Genomic DNA, 18578 nt, shown 5'->3' with positions numbered 1-18578 from the left:
AAGGGCAATAGCAGGAACTAAGTGTCACAAAACATATTTGAAAGTTCTCTATCTGAATGCACGTAGCATTCGTAACAAAATAGACGAGTTAAAGGCACAAATAGCTACATATGGGTATGATCTTGTGGCCATTACAGAAACATGGCTGCAGGGTGACAATGCCTGGGAATTAAACATACCAGGTTATTTAACAATCAGGAAGGACAGGCAGGAAGGAAGGGGAGGTGGGGTGGCTATGTTAATAAAGGAAGGAATCACTGTAATACAGAGAAATGATATTGGGTCAAAGGATCAGGATAACGAAACAGTTTGGGTGGAGATAAGGAATAATAAGGGGAAAAAAACACTAGTGGGTGTAGTATATAGGCCTCCGAACAGTCGCAACTCGGTTGGACGGAGTATCAATCAGGAAATAGTTGAGGCTTGTAATAAGGGAACATCTATAATTATGGGGGATTTTAACTATCATATAAATTGGACGAATCAAATTGGGCAGGGCTGCCTTGAGGATGAGTTCATTGAGTGTATTAGGGATGGGTTTCTTGAGCAGTATGTAACTGAACCAACCAGGGGGCAAGCAACCTTAGATCTGGTCCTGTGTAATGAGACAGGATTAATTAAAAATGTCCTAGTAAAGGATCCCCTTGGAATGAGTGACCATAACATGGTTGAATTCCATATTCAGTTAGAGGGTGAGGAGGCTGTATCTCAAACAAGCGTGCTAAGCTTGAATAAAGGAGACTATGAAGGTATGAGAGCGGAATTGAGTAAAGTGGATTGGGAAAATAGATTAAAGGATAAGACGATACATGATCAGTGGTGTACATTTAAGGAGTTATTTTACAAATTCCAAAAAAAGTATATTCCACTGAGGGAAAAAAAGGTTGTAAAAGAAAAGACAGCCACCCGTGGCTAAGTAAAGAAATTAAGGATAGTATTCGACTAAAAACAAGGGCATATAAGGTAGCCAAATCTAGTGGGAGGATAGAGGATTGGGAAAACTTTAAAAGACAGCAAAAAATAACAAAAAGATTGATTAAGAAAGGGAAGATAGATTATGAAAGTAAATTAGCAAAAAATATAAAGACAGATAGTAAGAGTTTTTATAGTTATATAAAAAGAAAAAGGGTGGCTAAAGTAAATGTTGGTCCCTTAGAGGATGAGACTGGGAAATTAATGGTGGGAAATATGGAGATGGCAAAAACACTGAATGAATATTTTGTATCAGTCTTTACAGTAGAGGACACCAAGAATATCCCAACACTTGACAAGCAGGGGGCTATAGGGGGGGAGGAGCGAAATACGATTAAAATCACTAAGGAAGTAGTACTTGGTAAAATAATGGGACTCAAGGCGGATAAATCACCTGGACCTGATGGCTTACATCCCAGGGTTTTGAGGGAAGTGGCGGTAGGGATTGTGGATGCATTGGTAATAATCTTCCAAAACTCCCTGGACTCAGCAAAGGTCCCGGCAGACTGGAAAACTGCTAATGTAACACCCTTATTTAAAAAGGGCAGTAGACAGAAGGCTGGAAACTATAGACCGGTTAGCCTAACATCTGTGGTAGGTAAAATTTTGGAGTCCATTATTAAGGAGACAGTAACAGGACATTTGGATAATCATCATTTAATAGGACAAAGTCAGCATGGTTTTATGAAGGGGAAGTCATGTTTGACAAATTTGCTGGAGTTCTTTGAGGAAGTAACATATAGGGTGGATAAAGGTGAACCAGTGGACGTAGTGTATTTAGACTTCCAAAAGGCATTTGACAAGGTGCCACACAAAAGATTATTGCTTAAGATAAAAAATCACAGGATTGGGGGTAATATTCTGGCATGGATAGAGGATTGGCTATCTAACAGAAGGCAGAGAGTTGGGATAAATGGTTCATATTCAGACTGGCAATCAGTAACCAGTGGTGTTCCGCAGGGGTCAGTGCTGGGTCCCCAACTCTTTACAATCTATATTAACGATTTGGAGGAGGGGACCGAGTGTAACACATCAAAGTTTGCAGATGATACTAAGATGGGAGGGAAAGTAGTGAGTGAGGAGGACATAAAAAACCTGCAAGGGGACATAGACAGGCTAAGTAAGTGGGCAGAGATTTGGCAGATGGAATACAATACTGGAAAGTGTGAGGTTATGCACTTTGGCAGGAAAAATCGTAGAGCAAGTTATTATCTTAATGGCAAGAAACTTGAAAGTACTGAAGTACAAAGGGATCTGGGGGTCCTGGTGCACGAAACTCAAAAGGTTAGTATGCAGGTGCAGCAAGTGATTAAGAAGGCCAATGGAATGTTGGCTTTCATTGCTAGGGGGATAGAATATAAAAATAGGGAGGTATTGCTTCAGTTGTACAAGGTATTGGTGAGACCGCACCTGGAATACTGCATACAGTTTTAGTGTCCATACTTAAGAAAGGACATACTTGCTCTCGAGTCAGTACAAAGAAGGTTCACTCGATTAATCCCGGGGATGAGGGGATGGACATATGAGGAGAGGTTGAGTAGATTGGGACTCTACTCATTGGAGTTCAGAAGAATAAGAGGCGATCTTATTGAAACATATAAGATTATGAAGGGGTTGGATCGGGTGGATGCAGGGAGGATGTTCCAGATGATGGGTGAAACTAGAACTAGGGGGCATAGTCTTAGAATAAGGGGCTGCTCTTTCAAAACTGAGATGAGGAGGAACTACTTCACTCAGAGGGTGGTAGGTCCATGGAATATGCTGCCCCAAAAAGCTGTCGAAGCTACATCATTACATAAATTTAAAACAGAAATAGACAGTTTCCTAGTAGAAAAGGGAATTGAGGGTTACGGGGAGCGGGCAGGAATTTGGACATGAGTCTAGGTTCGGATCGGTCATGGCCCTGTGGGTAGCGGAGCGGGCCCAGGGGCCATGTAGCCTGATCCTGCTCCTGTTTTCGTGTGTCTAATGCTGTTCGATTCAGGAGATAGTCCTGTCATAGTGGATTGGCGGTTAGGATCAGATCAGCCATGATCTTATTGAATGGCGGAGCGGGCTCGAGGGGCCAAGTGGCCTACTCCTGCTCCTATTTCTTATGTTCTTATGTATTAGACTCTATCGTTGGGGTCTGATTTTGAATTGCCACCTGAATTGACATTTGAATGGTCCTATTTTTTATGGGTGTTTTTCTAGTTGTTGGATGGATCCTCCTGGTAGAGGAGCGCACTCATTTTGGTAGTTGTTCGTATTTTGTCTGATGAAGCAAAACATCTGATATTAATGATAGATGTGGAGAAATCCAAAATTTTTGCCTACAGGGATACATGGTGACAAAGAGGATGGAAGTGGAAATGATACCTAAACACTTATTAGCTGGGGAGTACATGTAGAATAGTAGCTACTTTCAATTACAGTAAATCTATAATTCAATTTTTAATTCATTCATGGGATGTGGGCGTCGTTGGCAAGGCCAGCCTTTATTGCCCATCCCTAATTGCCCTTGAGAAGGTGGCGGTGAGCCGCCTTGAACTGCTGCAGTCTGTGTGGGGAAGGTACTCCCACAGTGCTGTTAGGGAGGGAGTTCCAGGTTTTTGACCCAATGACTATGAAGGAACGGCGATATATTTCCAAGTCGGGATGATATGTGACTTGGAGGGGAATTTGCAGATGGTGGCGTTCCCATGCGCTTGCTGCCCTTGTCCTTCTAGGTGGTAGAAGTCGCAGGTTTGGGAGGTGCTGTCGAAGAAGCCTTGGCGAGTTGCTGAAGTGGATCTTGTAGATGGTACACACTGCAGCCACAGTACGCCGGTGGTGGAGGGAGTGAATGTTTAAGGTGGTGGATGGGTGCCTGTCAAGTGGGCTACTTTGTCCTGGATGGTGTCAAGCTTCTTGAGTGTTGTTGGAGTTGCACTTAACTGAGAGGTTGAATTCTACTATTTAACTCCTATCTTGGTACTCTTAAATGTATACAGGATTGTGCTTTTTTTAAAGCTGGGGATGGGGGTTTCTTACCTTTTTGAGAGCCCCCCCCACATGAGGTTCCATATTTTATTTTGCTAGGAGCATGTCAGTGCTTTACTCAACAGTAATGTTTCTGAATTTAATTGTTTTTAAGGAATTAGTATATCTACTGCTATATCCCTCGTGGACTGAGGAGGGAACTAACAACAAACAAGAACTGAAACCAACAGGAGGCCTGAGCAGGGCACAAGGGAACTGGGAGCACAGGTTGCAAGGGAACAGATGCCAATATGGCAGTGGTGTTTATTTTTCTGGAATTGATATTCTGGATGCAATTGGATCTTGTTGACTATTTGGCTGACAAGTACCATGCGGTTGCAACACAGAAGAAAATCTCCAGCCATACACTATAGTCCTACAACTCTACATGTGAATTCTTAGACACAAAACCTAGTTCAGAATGACTATATTTTGTGCATGTTTACATGATCTGCTTTAAAAAATAGGTGATACTCAATATTTGATGGGGCATATTCAGATGTTTGAAAAGTGTTTTTAAAAAAAAAAGTGAAATTTAATACTAAGTGTGTTCCTTGGCAAAATATTTGCATTTCATTATAATAGTAAGAAAGAACTTAATTAAGAATTAATTATATGTGAAGCTCTTTGGGAATTTTCTTCATGAAATTTTTCATTTAGTATCTTTATTTACTATGCTGTATATATTGTGTGATCTTGGTAATGCTTTTAGAAAGAAAGAACTTGTATTTATATCGTGCCTTTCACAACTTTAGGCATCTAAAAGTGCTTTATAGCCAATGTAGTCACGGTTGTAATGTTGGGAAACATGACAGCCAATTTGCATACACCAAGGTCTCACCAACAGCAATGAGATAAATGACCACATACAGGAAACTTTGTGTTATCCGGAGGCGAACCGTCCGGCAAGCTGGAGCCACCGGCAAAAATCAGGAGCCGTTTTTTATTCTTTTCGTTTCTTTGCTTTTTTTTGAACAGTCAAGCTCTGCAAGGTCTGTAGCTAAGCAACAGCTTCAGCTAGAGACGCTACAGAGACGCTTGCTGACTGTTGAGGCTGTTGCTAAGCAACAGGGTTTGTTGATTCATACGGAGATGAAAATCTCCGTATGTTTCAACATTAGCTCTGGTGTGTCCGGCAGTTTTGAGGGAACGGCAGCAGCTCGGTCCCGTCGGTGCCGGATAGCACAAAGTTTCCTGTAATATGTTTCAGTGATGTTGGTTGAGTGATAAATATTGATCAGGACACTGGAAGAACTCCCCTGCTCCTCTTTGAATAGTGCCTTTGAATCTTTAATCTCTGCTTGAGAATTTAATATGTCATCTGAAAGAAGGCACCTCCCACTGTGCAGCACTCGGTAACATAGTAACCATTCTAGTCAGGAGAAGACATTCAGTCCATCAAGCCACCCATTTATTTCTTTGGTGCATTTTTAATAACCATGAATGACAAGAACCTGCCTAATACTTTCCTGAAACCCATTTTATGTTTTACCGACACTACATGTCAGTTATCGGTAACCTAATTACCATGTAGTAATTCCTTTAGAACCCTGGAATGAAAGGTATCAGAGCCAGGAGCGCTATCTACCCTGAGCTTTAGCAACATCCCTAATATGTCCTCACTTGTGATTTTAACATTTTGCAGTCTACATGTACCTTTTAAACTGTACCATAATTCTAGCATTTCTTTCTCCATTTCTTTTGTGAACACCATTAAAAAAATAAAAATAACGGTTAAGTAGTTCAACAATTTCTCTACCTTTGGACACCCTTTGTCATTTTTTAGTTGTCCAGCCCCTCTCTGCACCATTTGTTTACTCCTGACATACTTGAAGAATGCTTTACTGTTCTGCTTTATGTTTCCAGCTATGTACTGCCTGAAATGTCAATCTACATTGTATGCTCAAATCTTTGTGGTGGGACTTGACCCCACGACCTTCTGAATTGAGAGGTGTGAGTGCTACCACTGACTCAGTGGTAAGATCTTTACTTAATTAAGCAGCTATTGGCCCGTATTTTCCGATCGCAGGCCTCCCACGGGCATGTAGTTCGCAGCGTCCCTGGGATCACGTGTGCTATGGGGAGCCAATCAGAGAAGGGAATCTCCCTTCATACACTTGATAGGAAGACCTGTCAAATATATGAATGGAGATCACCCCAAAAACATAGTAAAACTTTAAATAAATTTTTTAAAAATCACATTTTTAAAATGACTTGAAATTACAATAAATTAAGTATTTTAAACAAAAATTTAATTTTTTGAAAAAAAAATGAAGGTTTTTTTACAGGGCTAATAATAAACTTACCTATTTTTAAATGATAAATCAGTGAAATTAAAAAAAAAAAAAAAAAAAAACTTTTTTCAACTCATATCCTGGTGAAAGCAGGCCTTACGCCTGCTTTTACCAGACGTAAGAATTGTAAGGGTTTTCTGCGGGCGGAGGGTCGCCAAAAAGTGGAACTATCCGCCCGTAGAGGCCCTTCTCTAGGGCAGCCGGAGGATCTGTCAAGATCGGAAATGCCGGTTTTCAGTGCTTGCGCTGTGCATGCCTGAAACCGGCATCTCCGATGTCCCTATGGGTGGGTACACACAGCGCGTACCCACCCGTAGGGATCGGAATATCTGGGCCAATGTCTATGACATGTGCAAATAGCTATGACATGCATATACTGATGTGTAATATGTATGTTAGCATTGTTCCTACCAGTGTCAACATTGCGAGATTGGGCACATAGAAAATTTTTATACAAAAAATGGTTTTGCCATAATTTTGTAAATTTGTAGTGCAAACAAAATGTTAGTGTGGGTGTTTTGAAGATGCCCAGACAAAGTTTTTAAAAAAAGTATTCAAACAATGGAAGATATTTACCTACATTGCTATATTCAATTGTTATTTTGATAAGCTATATATGTGCAATGCCAACTCATTCTGCTCACTTTGCTATTATGTTTGCACTTGCTATAATTTACAGCCTCTGCACACAACTGCGGTAATGGCACCATTTGCCTTCCAGAATTGAAGACTGCTCCTCTTCTTAGGCAGTCCCTCGGAACCGAGGATGACTTGCTTCCACATTAAAAATGTGAAGACTGCATTGCATGTGACACCGACTGGAGTCTTGAGTAACCAGTTGATAAATTATAATGGAATGAGAGATTTTTGTAATAGCACACATATCTTTAAAGTTACTAAGTGATTTCTCCAATTTGTGAATAGCTCTGAATTAGTCATTAATATTTTATGCCCTTACGTGTACGTGGAAGAGTCAATAGTCATCTTGAGTGTATTCCATTTTCTTTTGATTAACACTGGTGGAGCAATAGTCTAAAGCCTGGTGGTTTAGTCAGTAAGCATTTTGGAGGAATTTTATAATAATTTGCAAACTTTGTTGATCCATGAACAAAATACCTAAGAGTGTTGCAAGCATATAATTTTTTTAGAATTTCGTAAGAGGCCAAATGCAAAGCCTGTGGCTATAGATAAAAGTAATTTGTTTTTAACTTGTTGAGTTAAGTTTAATGTATCATATGAATCCTGAGTTAGTTTTTTAGGCTGTTAAATACTTGGTTAATATTCTCTAACACACGGGAAGAAGGGAAGAGGAGGAACTATTGTATATTTCTTCCCATCCCCCCTACTTTGAGATGTCTACATTGTTTTATATCCCGATTGAGAAAGGCAGGCAAATGATGAATTAGGAAAATTGGAATAAATGTAGGCCCCCTTCACCCCCTTGAGGCTGATCTGTAGCTTAACTCAATTTACCCACCATTTCTCCATATCCTTTGATACACTTACCTAACAGAAATATTTACCCACCATTTCTCCATATCTTTTGATACTCTTACCTAACAGGAAACCTATCAATTTCAGTCTTGATAATTTCAATTGATTCTGCATCCACAGCCTTTTGAGGGAGCGAGTTTCAGATTTAGACTACCGTATGTGTAGAAAAATCGCTACTGAATTTCATTCCTAACTGGCCTAGCTCTAATTTTAAGATTATACTGCTTGTATGGGATTCCGCACCAAAGGAAATAGTTTCTCAGTATTTACCCTATTGAATACCTTTATCATTTTAAATCCCTTGATTAGATCAACCCTCACCCTTCTAAACTCAAGGGAATTCAAACCAAGTTTATGCAACCTGTTTCCATAATTTAACCTCTTAACCCCTGGTATTCTGGTGAAGCTGCGCTGTACCACCAACCTTCCCCCACCCCCAAGGCTAATGTATCATTCCGATTTGTTTTTCTTGGATTTAAAGTGGATGACTTCACACTTCCCCACCTTGAACTTCATCTGCCATTGTTTTTCTCCACTAACTTTGTCTCTGTCCCTTTGTAACTGCCTGCTTTCACTCTGTGGGAAAAATCTTTGTTATCATTACTTGGGTAGTAATCTGACGTACCCGCTTATTGTAGAACCTGATGGAATGAAAATTAGTTGGGTTGTACAATGGGTAAGCAATCCGTTCCGCCAGCTTACCACCCTGTTGTTGTAGAAGAAAAATTACCACTGTGCCTTCCTTTTCTGTGTCTCTCCCCTTAGATCTTTCTTTACCTTCCGTGTTCTTTATTCTTTATTCTCTGTGGCCCCTCCCCCTTGCCGCCCCTTCTGCCCCTGGCGCTCTTCATTTACCCCTCTCATCATTTACCCCTCTCTCAACCCTCCCTCTCTCACCCTCTATAGTTTAAAGGGCACAAGACAAAAGCTTAAAAAAAAATGCGTAGTCACAAACCATTTTTTTCTGTCACTCACAGATACGCGCAAGAGTCATAGTGTCATTATGGCACAGAAGGAGGCCATTCGGCTCATCGAGTCTGTGCCGGCTCTCTGTAGAGCAATCCAGTCAGTCCCATTCCCCCGCACAATCCCGGAGCCCTGCAAGTTTATTTCCCTCAAGTGCCTATCCAATTTCCTTTTGAAATCATGGATCGGATCGGCTCTGCTTCCACATCCTCTTCGGCAGCATGTTCCAGGCCATTACCACTCGCTGCATAAAAAAGTTCTTCACATCCCCCCTGTATCTCTTGCCCAAAAGCTTAAATCTGTGTCCCCTAGTCCTTGTACCATCAGCTAATGGGAATAGCCTTTCTCTGTCTACCTTATCCAAACCCGTCATAATCTTGTACACCTCTATCAAATCTCCCCTCAACCTCCTTTGCTCCAAGGAGAACAACCCCAACTTCTCCAACCTAACCTTGTAGCTAAAATCCCTCAACCCTGGAACCATTCTGGTAAATCTCCTCTGCACCCTCTCAAGGACCTTCACATTCTTCCTAAAGTGTGGTGACCAGAACTGGATGCAATACTCTAGTTGCAGCCTAACCAGAGCTTTATAAAGGTTCAGCATAACTTCCCTGCTTTTGTACTCAATACCTCTATTTATGAAGCCCAAGATCCCATATGCTTTCCTAACTACGCTCTCAATATGTCCTGCCACCTTCAAAGATCTATGCATATGAACCCCCAGGTCCCTCTGTCCCTGCACACTCTTTAGAACTGTGCCATTAAGTCTACATTGCCTCTCCCTATCCCTTCTGCCAAAATGCATCACCTTACACTTCTCTATTAAATTCCATCTGCCCATTCTGCTAACCTATCTAATTCCTGTTGCAGTCGATTTGGTATCATCCTCACTGTCACACCTCCAAGTTTGGTATCATTGGCAAATTTTGAAATTTTACTCTGTATTCCAATATCCAAGTCATTTTTATATATAAAGCAGTGGTCCTAGCACTGATCCTCGGGGGACATCACTGTCTACCATCCTCCAGTCTGAAAAACAACCATTTACCACGACTCGCTGTTTTCTGTCCTTCAGCCAATTTCTTATCCAAGCTGACACTGACTCTCCTATTCCATGAACCTCAATTTTGTTAACCAGCCTTTTATGTGGTACCTTGTCAAACACTTTCTTAAAATCCATATAGACAACATCCACTGCATTCCCTCCATCAACCTTCTCTGTTACTTCATCAAAAAATTCAATTAGATTAGTCAAACACGATCTGCCTTTTACAAATCCGTGCTGGCTCTCCTTAGTTAACTTAAATTTCTCCAAGTGCCTGTTAATTTTTTCCCTGATTATTGTTTCTAAAACCTAACCCACCACTGATGTTAAACTCACCAGCCTGTAGTTACTAGGATTGTTCTTGCACCCTTTCTTGAACAAGGGTGTCATATTTGCCACTTTCCAATCCTCTGGCACCTCCCCTGCATCTAGGGAAAATTGGAAGATTATGGCAAGCCCTTCCGCTATCTCCACCCCCACTTCCCTTAGCAACCTGGGATGCAAGCCATCCGGACCAGGCGACTTATTCACTCTAAGCATATCCTGCCTATCAATTTTCACCCCATCCATTACCTCTACCACCTCCGCTTCTACCGATATTTTGTCAGCATCCTCTTCCTTAGTAAACACCGATATAGAAGATAGGAGCAGGAGTAGGCCATTCGGCCCCTCGAGCCTGCTCTGCCATTCGATGAGATCATGGCTGATCATCCAAATTCAGCACCCTGTTCCTGCCTTCTCTCCATATCCCTTGATCCCATTAGCCTTAAGAAATATATCCAAATATAAAGTACTCATTGAGTATTCTAGCCTTACCCTGCGCCTCTAAGCGTATATCACCTTCTTTGCCTCTAATAGGGCCCACCCCGCTTCTTACTACCCACTTACTGTTTATATGCCGGGAGAAGATTTTTGGGTTCTCTTTTATGTTAACTGCCATTCTATTCTCTCATTCTCTCTTGCCAATCTGATTTTCCTCTTCACTTCCCCTCTCAACTTACTGTATTTAGCCTGGTTCTCACTTGAAAAATTCATCTGACATACATCATACACACTTTTTTTTGTTTCATCATATTCTCTATCTCCCTCATTATCCAGGGAGCCCTGGCTTTGGTTCCCCTATCTTTCCCTCTAGTTGGAATATACCTAGCCTGTACTTGCAACATCCCCTCCTTAAAGATCACCCATTGTTCTGTTAGAGTTTTTCCTGTCATTCTTCGGTTCCATTTTACCCTGGCTAGATCCCCTCTCATCCCATTGAAGTTAGCCCTCTTCCAATTTAGAAGTTCTACTTTAGATTGTTCCTTGCTCTTCTCCATTACTAATCTAAACCTTATGATACGATGATCACTCGTACCCAAGTGTTCTCCCACAGACACTTGGTCAACCTGGCCCACCTCATTCCCTAGCACCAGATCCAGCAATGCCTCCTTCTTAGTTGGGCCGAGAACATACTGGTCAAGGAAGTTCTCCTGAGCACATTTCAGAAATTCCTCCCCCTCTCCCTTTACCCTAGCATTATCCCAATCGATATTTGGGTAATTAAAGTCCCCCAATATCACCACTCTATAGTTCTTCCACATCTCTGTGATTTCCCTACAGATTTGCTCTTTTATCTCTCACTATTTGGAGGCCTATAGAATACCCCCAATAGCGTGATCATACCCTTTTTTCTTCTCAACTCTAACCAAATGGATTCTGTCCTTGCCCCCTCAAGGACCTCCTCCCTTTCCAACACTACAATGTTTCCCCTAATCAGTACTACCACCCCACCTTCCGTTTTTCCTTCCCTATCTTTTCTGAACACCTTGTATCCGTGAATATTAAGCGCCCAGTCCTCACCATTTTTAAGCCACGTTTCCGTTATTGCCACTACATCATATTCCCACACGGCTAATTGTGCTTGCAGCTCACCAACCTTATTCACCATACTTTGTGTATTTACATACATGCATTCCAAACCTGTCTTTGTATTCCTCGTAGTCCTTCTTAGTCTACTCCTATCTAATATGGTACTACTTCCTTCTCTAGTACTATCCAACACTCCCTCCTTTATGCACCTTATTCCTCTTTTCTACTTATATATGCTGGTGCCCACCCTCCTGCCGATTTAGTTTAAACCCTCCCCAACCATACTAGCGAACTTCCCCGCGAGGACATTGGTCCCAGTCCTGTTGAGGTGCAACCTGTCCCTTTTGAATAGGTGCCTCCTGCCCCAGAACTGGTCCCAATGCCCCAAGAATCTGAAGCCCTCCCTCCTGCACCATGCCTCAAGCCACTCATTGATCCTCCCCATCTTCCTATTTCTACTTTCGCTGCCGCGTGACACTGGGAGTAACCCAGAGATTACTACCTTTCAGGTCCTACTTTTTAACTTCTTCCCTAGCTCCTGAAAGTCTGACTGTAGGACCTCAATACCTGCCCTCTCTATGTCGTTGGTACCGACGTGTAACACAACTTCTGGCTCACTCCCTTCCCCCTGCAGAATATTTGCACCCTTTCTGTGATGTCCTTTACCTTGGCACCAGGGAGGCAACATACCATGCGGGACTCGGGACGATGGTTACAGAAACACCTGTCTGTCCCCCTAACTATGGAATCCACCCCCCCCACCCCCACCCACTGCCCTGTACAGTCCTTTGCCCATTGGTGCCTGGTGCCATGGTCTGGACTGCACCCCTTCAAGGTGTCGTCTCTCTCAGCAGTCTCCAATTCTGCGTACTGGTTTCTGTGTTTAAAAAATGCCCTTTATCACTTTTACCTGTGAAGCTTTTGAAATTTGCTTTCTAGCTTTTCTTCAAATAATGTTGAAATTGCTAGAAGCTAAAGAAAAATATTCACCAGAGCAGCTTGGTGAATGGTATTTATACATCTAGGACAGTGTTTCTCAAACTGGGAGGGGTGGTGGGGGGTCCATAGAGACTTTCCAGGGGGTCTGCGGTCGGAGGTAATTTCAAGCCTGCTCCTCTTCATAAAACTGACACTGATTCAGCTCTTGCAAATTATTCTCAATGGCTGGGCCCACCTCCTCACAGAGACCCACAGCTCTCACTCACTTTGCAACAAGCGCCCCTTGCAAGTTGAGCCAACTCCTCTCCCTGGTGCTGTGACCCTGTGCCATCCTCCCGACATGTGATCAGACGCCTGCGGGGCCCTTCAAACACGTACAATCCCACAGCGCATGCCAGTGGGCCAGTATGGTGGTGAGTCATACTTCCAGCAGCATGTGCGTGGGTGCTTGTGCCCTCACTGACCTTGGCCAGCCTGCTGACGGCTTTAAAAATTGTCCAGCACTAAGTGGCTAATAGTGGCCATCTGTTGCTGCGGAGTACCCAGGCTTGGTGTGAGAAGCAGGCACACCCATCTCACTGATATCTCTAAGTAAATACCTGTTTTCTTAAAAGCATTATTGAAACACTCTTTACATGCAGCGCTTTCATATTATGAGTATTATATAATATTATAATTTTAGGTTGGGGGGGGGCGGGGTCCGTGATTACTAATTGATTTGAAAATGGGTCCTTCAACCAAAAAAGTTTGTGAACCACTGATCTAGGGAATACTGAGAATGCACAGACATTTAAAAAAATTAATTTTAGAAATGTAATCATGTTAATCTGAAATATGTATTTTTTAAATGTTATTTAAATCCTTATTTTGGACAACAGAAATTTTTGAGTTTATCAAGAAAATTGTTAGCTGAAAAAAATTAAGCGTTTTGAACGATTTGTGCAATCACGGTGATATGCTCTCGCTGTAAAATAGTTACTGTATGTCATAACATCGTAACATCTTCAACACTGAAACTACCTATCATAGCGCCTTGTACAGGAGTGACCGGTACTGCAAGCACCTTCAGTGAGTTTTCAATGAAATCTGCGTCCCCATCTGACCAAATTTAATATATAACAGATTGTAAGCCTGCAAGAGCAGTCTGAATATACTGTCCGTGTCCCAGAAGAAGACAGTACAGTGTATGTTTGTGAGCATCAGAATAGCTACACATTTTTTTGAAGAGTGCAGTAATGAGATTGGAGAAGTAACATTGGGTGAGGCAAATTTCACTGATGTGGAGCAGCAAGTGGTGATGCCAAAAGAGGGGCAGCATCCTGATGCCCAGATGACAGCATGGCTGCCATCAGTGCCCCCTTTGGGAAATGCAACTGTTCTGTGACATTAGGCAGCTATATCATGCTACTGTTGTGGGAAAGACAAAAGAGCTAGGAATTCTGACTGATGGATCAATCACCTGTTTGACATACGTGTATGTGCAGGTTGGTTAATACTGTGGTTCATGGAATCATAGAATGATACAGCACAGGAGGAGGCCATTCAGCCCATTGTGTCTGTGCCAGCTAGTTAAAAGACCTATCCAATTAGTCCCACACCCCATCACCAACATCAGACCTTATTTAACTGTCAAATAAACAGTAGTAATATATGTGTAAATTTATAGTAAATGTTAGATTATGCTAATCTCCTTGCAAAAGGAAAATAATGAATGGCTCGTAATGTCTATAGTAAATTGCATATATGAAGTTATTCTTTGCTACTTATATTCTTTCCAAGTTTGGGAGTTAACTGGGCTTAGCAGATCTCTACAAAAGTTCGAAACCAACTCAAAGATTACCAATAATCTTCTGAACTTCTGCTCTCGCCCCTTCCCCTCCCTCCCAGAATTACGAAAGAGTTCCCCTTGTCTTCACCTTTCACCCCACCAGCCTCCACATTCAACGTGTCATCCTCCGCCATTTCCATTACCTCCCGCATGATCCCACCACCAAACACATCTTCCTCTCCTCTTCCCTTTCAGCATTCTGAAGGGACGGCTCCCTCCACAACACCCTGGTCCACTTCTCTATCTCCCCCAACACCTCTTCACCTTCCTACGGCACCTTCCCGTGCAAGTGCAGGTGATGCAACACTTGCCCTTTTACCTCCTCCCTTCCCACTGTCCAGGGCCCCAAACACTCCTTCCGGGTGAAACAGCGATTTACTTGTTGTACATGCAATTTAGCATACTGTATTCGCTGCTCACGATGCAGCCTCCTCTATGTTGGGGAGACCAAACGCAGATTGGGTGACCGCTTTGCGGAACACCTCCGTTCACTCCGTAAGCGTGACCCTGAGCTTCCGGTCGCCTGTCACTTTAATTCTCCACTTCACTCCCACTCTGACTTTTCCGTCCTCGGCCTCTTGCACTATTCCAACGGAGCTCAACGTAAGCTTGAGGAACAACACCTCATCTTTCAATTAGGTATTTTACAGCCTTCTGAACTCAACATCGAGTTCAACAATTTCAGACCATAACCTCTGCCCTTTTTTTTTTCACATGGCAGCTATTGATGGTTTTGTCATTCCCATTTACACCTCATCTAGACTCACCTTTTGTTAACTTGTCCCATTACCATCTCCTTTTGCCTTGCACCATCAACCCTTTTGTCTTTTAATCTCTCTTGCCTTCCATCCTATCACAGATCTTCCCTTTTGTTCTTTCCTCCCCTCCCTCCTTTCCCTGCCCCTACACTTGCTTAAAAACCTGTTACATCTCTAACTTTTTCCAGTACTGATGAAGGGTCATTGACCTGAAATGTTAACTCTTTCTTTCTCCACAGATGCTGCCTGACCCGCTGAGCATTTCCAGCATTCCCTGCCCCCACTTCAGATCTTCAGCATCCGCAGTATTTTGCTATTGTATCAGTGTTTAATTCACTGCCACTTCTCTTCTAGGAATGCCCACATCGAAGAAGTTCTGCTCTTCTATCCGACAGGATTTCCGTTTCTCTCTTTTACCTTGTTCATCTTCATTGCTTTCTGTTTCCCTTCTCGTATTTGATCAGGTATCTACCAAAACTCGCTTTCACAGCCACATCTCTTTACTCAGCAACTCCGGCTCCGACTTATTCCGCGTGGATTCCAACTGAAATCCCACCCTTCATGTTTTGGATCTGGCCAGGATTACAGATATCTCAGATATTCAGCCTTCTTTGAACCACTGCTGTCGCCGCATCCTGAGATCCACGCTCAACGCTATACATGCACACCCTCGACCTCCCTCTTCAGCAGCACCGACTCACTCCATCTCAAAGCTGTCCTGGTCCGCAGTTCCATTTCATCCTTCGCCTCATACGGCATTTTAACAAAAAAAACTTTTTTTCTTCCTTTCAGGTGTCGAGGATCGTAAGCTTCAATAACTCTTGGACACCAACGCCCCTCCAGAACCACCTTCCTCCCCATCACTTTCCTCTGACCCCCCTTCTCCCAATCTCACCCCCTGCCGTGTTTTCACAATCCCCTCTGACCTTCCCCTCTCTGGCCCCAAATGATCAGTCCTCAGCAAAGGCCTGAGCTTCATCCGCTTACGCCCCCACCTCTGAATTTCGAGCTCGTCATGACATTGAGCTCTTTTTCCGTCGCCTTCATCTTCTTGCCCACTTCTTTGGCCAGGAGTCTCCACCCCACACACAGCTGACCCTTTCTTCCGTTTTCAGAATTCTCGTTCTACCTGGACCCCTCCCTCTGGCCTCTTACCCTCTCTAGATCTTTTCATTACGAACTGCCGGCGTGACATCAGCCATCTCAATTTCTCTGCAAGAACATACGAAACAGGACCAGGAGTAGGCCATACGGCCCCTGGAGTATTCAATAAGATCATGGCTGATCTTCTACCTCGACTTCACTTTCCCGCCCTATCCCATCACCCTTGAGTCTCTTACTGTCCAACACTCTATCGATCTTGGTCTTGAATATACTCGATGACTGAGCCTCCACAGCCCTCTGGGGTAGAGAATTCCAAGGATTCACAACCCTCGGAGTGAAAAAATTCCTCCTCATCTCAGTCCTAAATGGGCAACCGCTTATCCTGAGACTGTGCCCCCTAGTTCTACTCTTCAGCCAGGGGAACTAGCCTCTCCGCATCTACCCTGTCAAGCCCTCTAAGAATTTTGTTTGTTTCAATGAGATCACCTCTCATTCTTCTAAACTCCAGAGAGTACAGGCCCATTCTACTCAACTCTCCTAATAGGACAACCCAGGAATCAATCTAGTGAACCTTCATTTCACTGCCTCTAAGGCAATTATATCTTTCCTTAGGTAAGGAGACCAAAGCTGTACACAGTACTCCAGGTGTGGTCTCACCAAAGCCATATAATTGCAGCAAGACTTTTTACTCTTAGCCTTTATTGCAAGGGGGTTGGAGTATATCATACCATTTGCCTTCCTAATTGCTTGTTGTATCTGCATGTTCACTTTCTGTGATTTGTGTACAAGGGCACCCGAATGTCTCAGCATACTAATATTTACTAGTGTCTCATCTTTAAAAAAAAATTAATCTGATTTTCTATGCTTCCTACCAAAGTGGCTAATTTCACATTTCCCCACGTTATACTGCACCTGCCTCCTTCTTGCCCACTCGCTTCACCTGTCTACTTCCCTTTGCGTCCTCTTCACAGCTTACTTTCTCACCTAGCTTTGTATCATCGGCAAACTTGGATACATTACACTCGGTCCCTTCATCTAAGTCATTGACATAGTTGAGGCCCAAGCACTGATCGTTGCGGCACCCCACTAGTTACAACCTGCCAACTCTAAAATGACCCGTTTATTCCTACTCTGTTTTCTGTCCGTTAATCAATTCTCAATCCAAGCTAATATATTACCTCCAATCCATGAGCCCTAATCTTGTGTAACAAGATTGAATGGCACTTTATCCTTTTGAAAATCCAAATATACTACATCCACAGGTTCCCCCTTATCGACCCTGCTAGTTACACCCGAAAAATACTCCCAATAGATTTGTCAAACATGATTTCCCTTTCACAAAACCATGTTGACTCTGCCTAATCAGATTATGATTTCCTAAATGTCCTGTTACCACATCCCTAATAATTGATCCAACATTTTCCCTACTACTGATGTCCGGCTAGCTGGCTTTTATTTCCCTCCTTTCTTGAATAGCGGGGTTACATTTGCTACCTTCTAATTCATGGGGACTGTTCTAGAATCATGGGAATTCTGGATTCCTATATTAGCCTCTTGGAAGCAGAAAGATTGAGGGAGGAGTGACTTGCCATATCTTTGCTTTGCCCTTGGTGCAAGTTGGGTATAGTGTCCTGGCAGTAGATGGCATAGCTCTGCAATTGGCTGTTTGCTAACCTGGAATCTGTGGAGGTAACTGCACTTGGGCATGGCACTGCCTTCAGATATGTTTAGCATAACAGTGAATGCATTCAATCCAACTCTGGTGCCTGCTGACCTTTGTGGCATGGTGCCTATCATGTACCATTTTGATCATAAAATACTGTATTTGGGGGGCTTCAGAACCAACCCCAATCATTAATTTTAAATTAATGTGCTATATATCACTTGATATAAGTGCAGGTTTATTAATGTGCTCTTTAACAGGACTCTAGCTGGTACATCCATGTATTGTCACTCCGTGTTCCTGTGGAAATGGTATTGTATATCTACTTTTTTTATATCTATCTTAGTGAAGTCTTGTAAATGTCTTGCATTTGGCTTTCTGCTGAATCAGTAGACAATATTTAGCTATTTTAGGTTTCACAAACATTGTCTGCTGGTATGACACACAAACTTCAAAAATTGGAAGAAAATTAAAATGTTTTCATAAAATGCCCAAAAATGAACAAATCCGTGCTAAAAGCTCTGCAAAACTGGGACTGAAAAATGGCTAAAAAGCCTCGAGCTATTTGAAGGGTTCCATTGCACATGGAGTTCTCCTTAGGCCACTCAGGATTTGTGAAAGGAGTGTGTGCACAAACCTGAGCTAAGCAGACAGAAAGTTGCGC

The 18578-nt window shown here is 42.7% G+C and overlaps 1 protein-coding gene across 5 annotated transcripts in view; it reads left to right on the top strand.

Annotated features, from left to right (window-relative positions):
• Positions 1–18578, top strand: part of sbf2 (SET binding factor 2) — a 709984-nt gene that overhangs the window by 86851 nt on the left and 604555 nt on the right. The window lies entirely within an intron of this gene.

Source organism: Somniosus microcephalus, chromosome 15 (assembly GCF_052327205.1).
Source record: "Somniosus microcephalus isolate GS21.2 chromosome 15, FLI_Smic_1.0, whole genome shotgun sequence".
In the NCBI taxonomy this organism is placed as follows: Eukaryota; Metazoa; Chordata; class Chondrichthyes; order Squaliformes; family Somniosidae; genus Somniosus; species Somniosus microcephalus.
The sequence above is the reverse complement of the archived record's forward strand: the minus strand, read 5'-3'. Positions and strand labels throughout refer to the sequence as shown.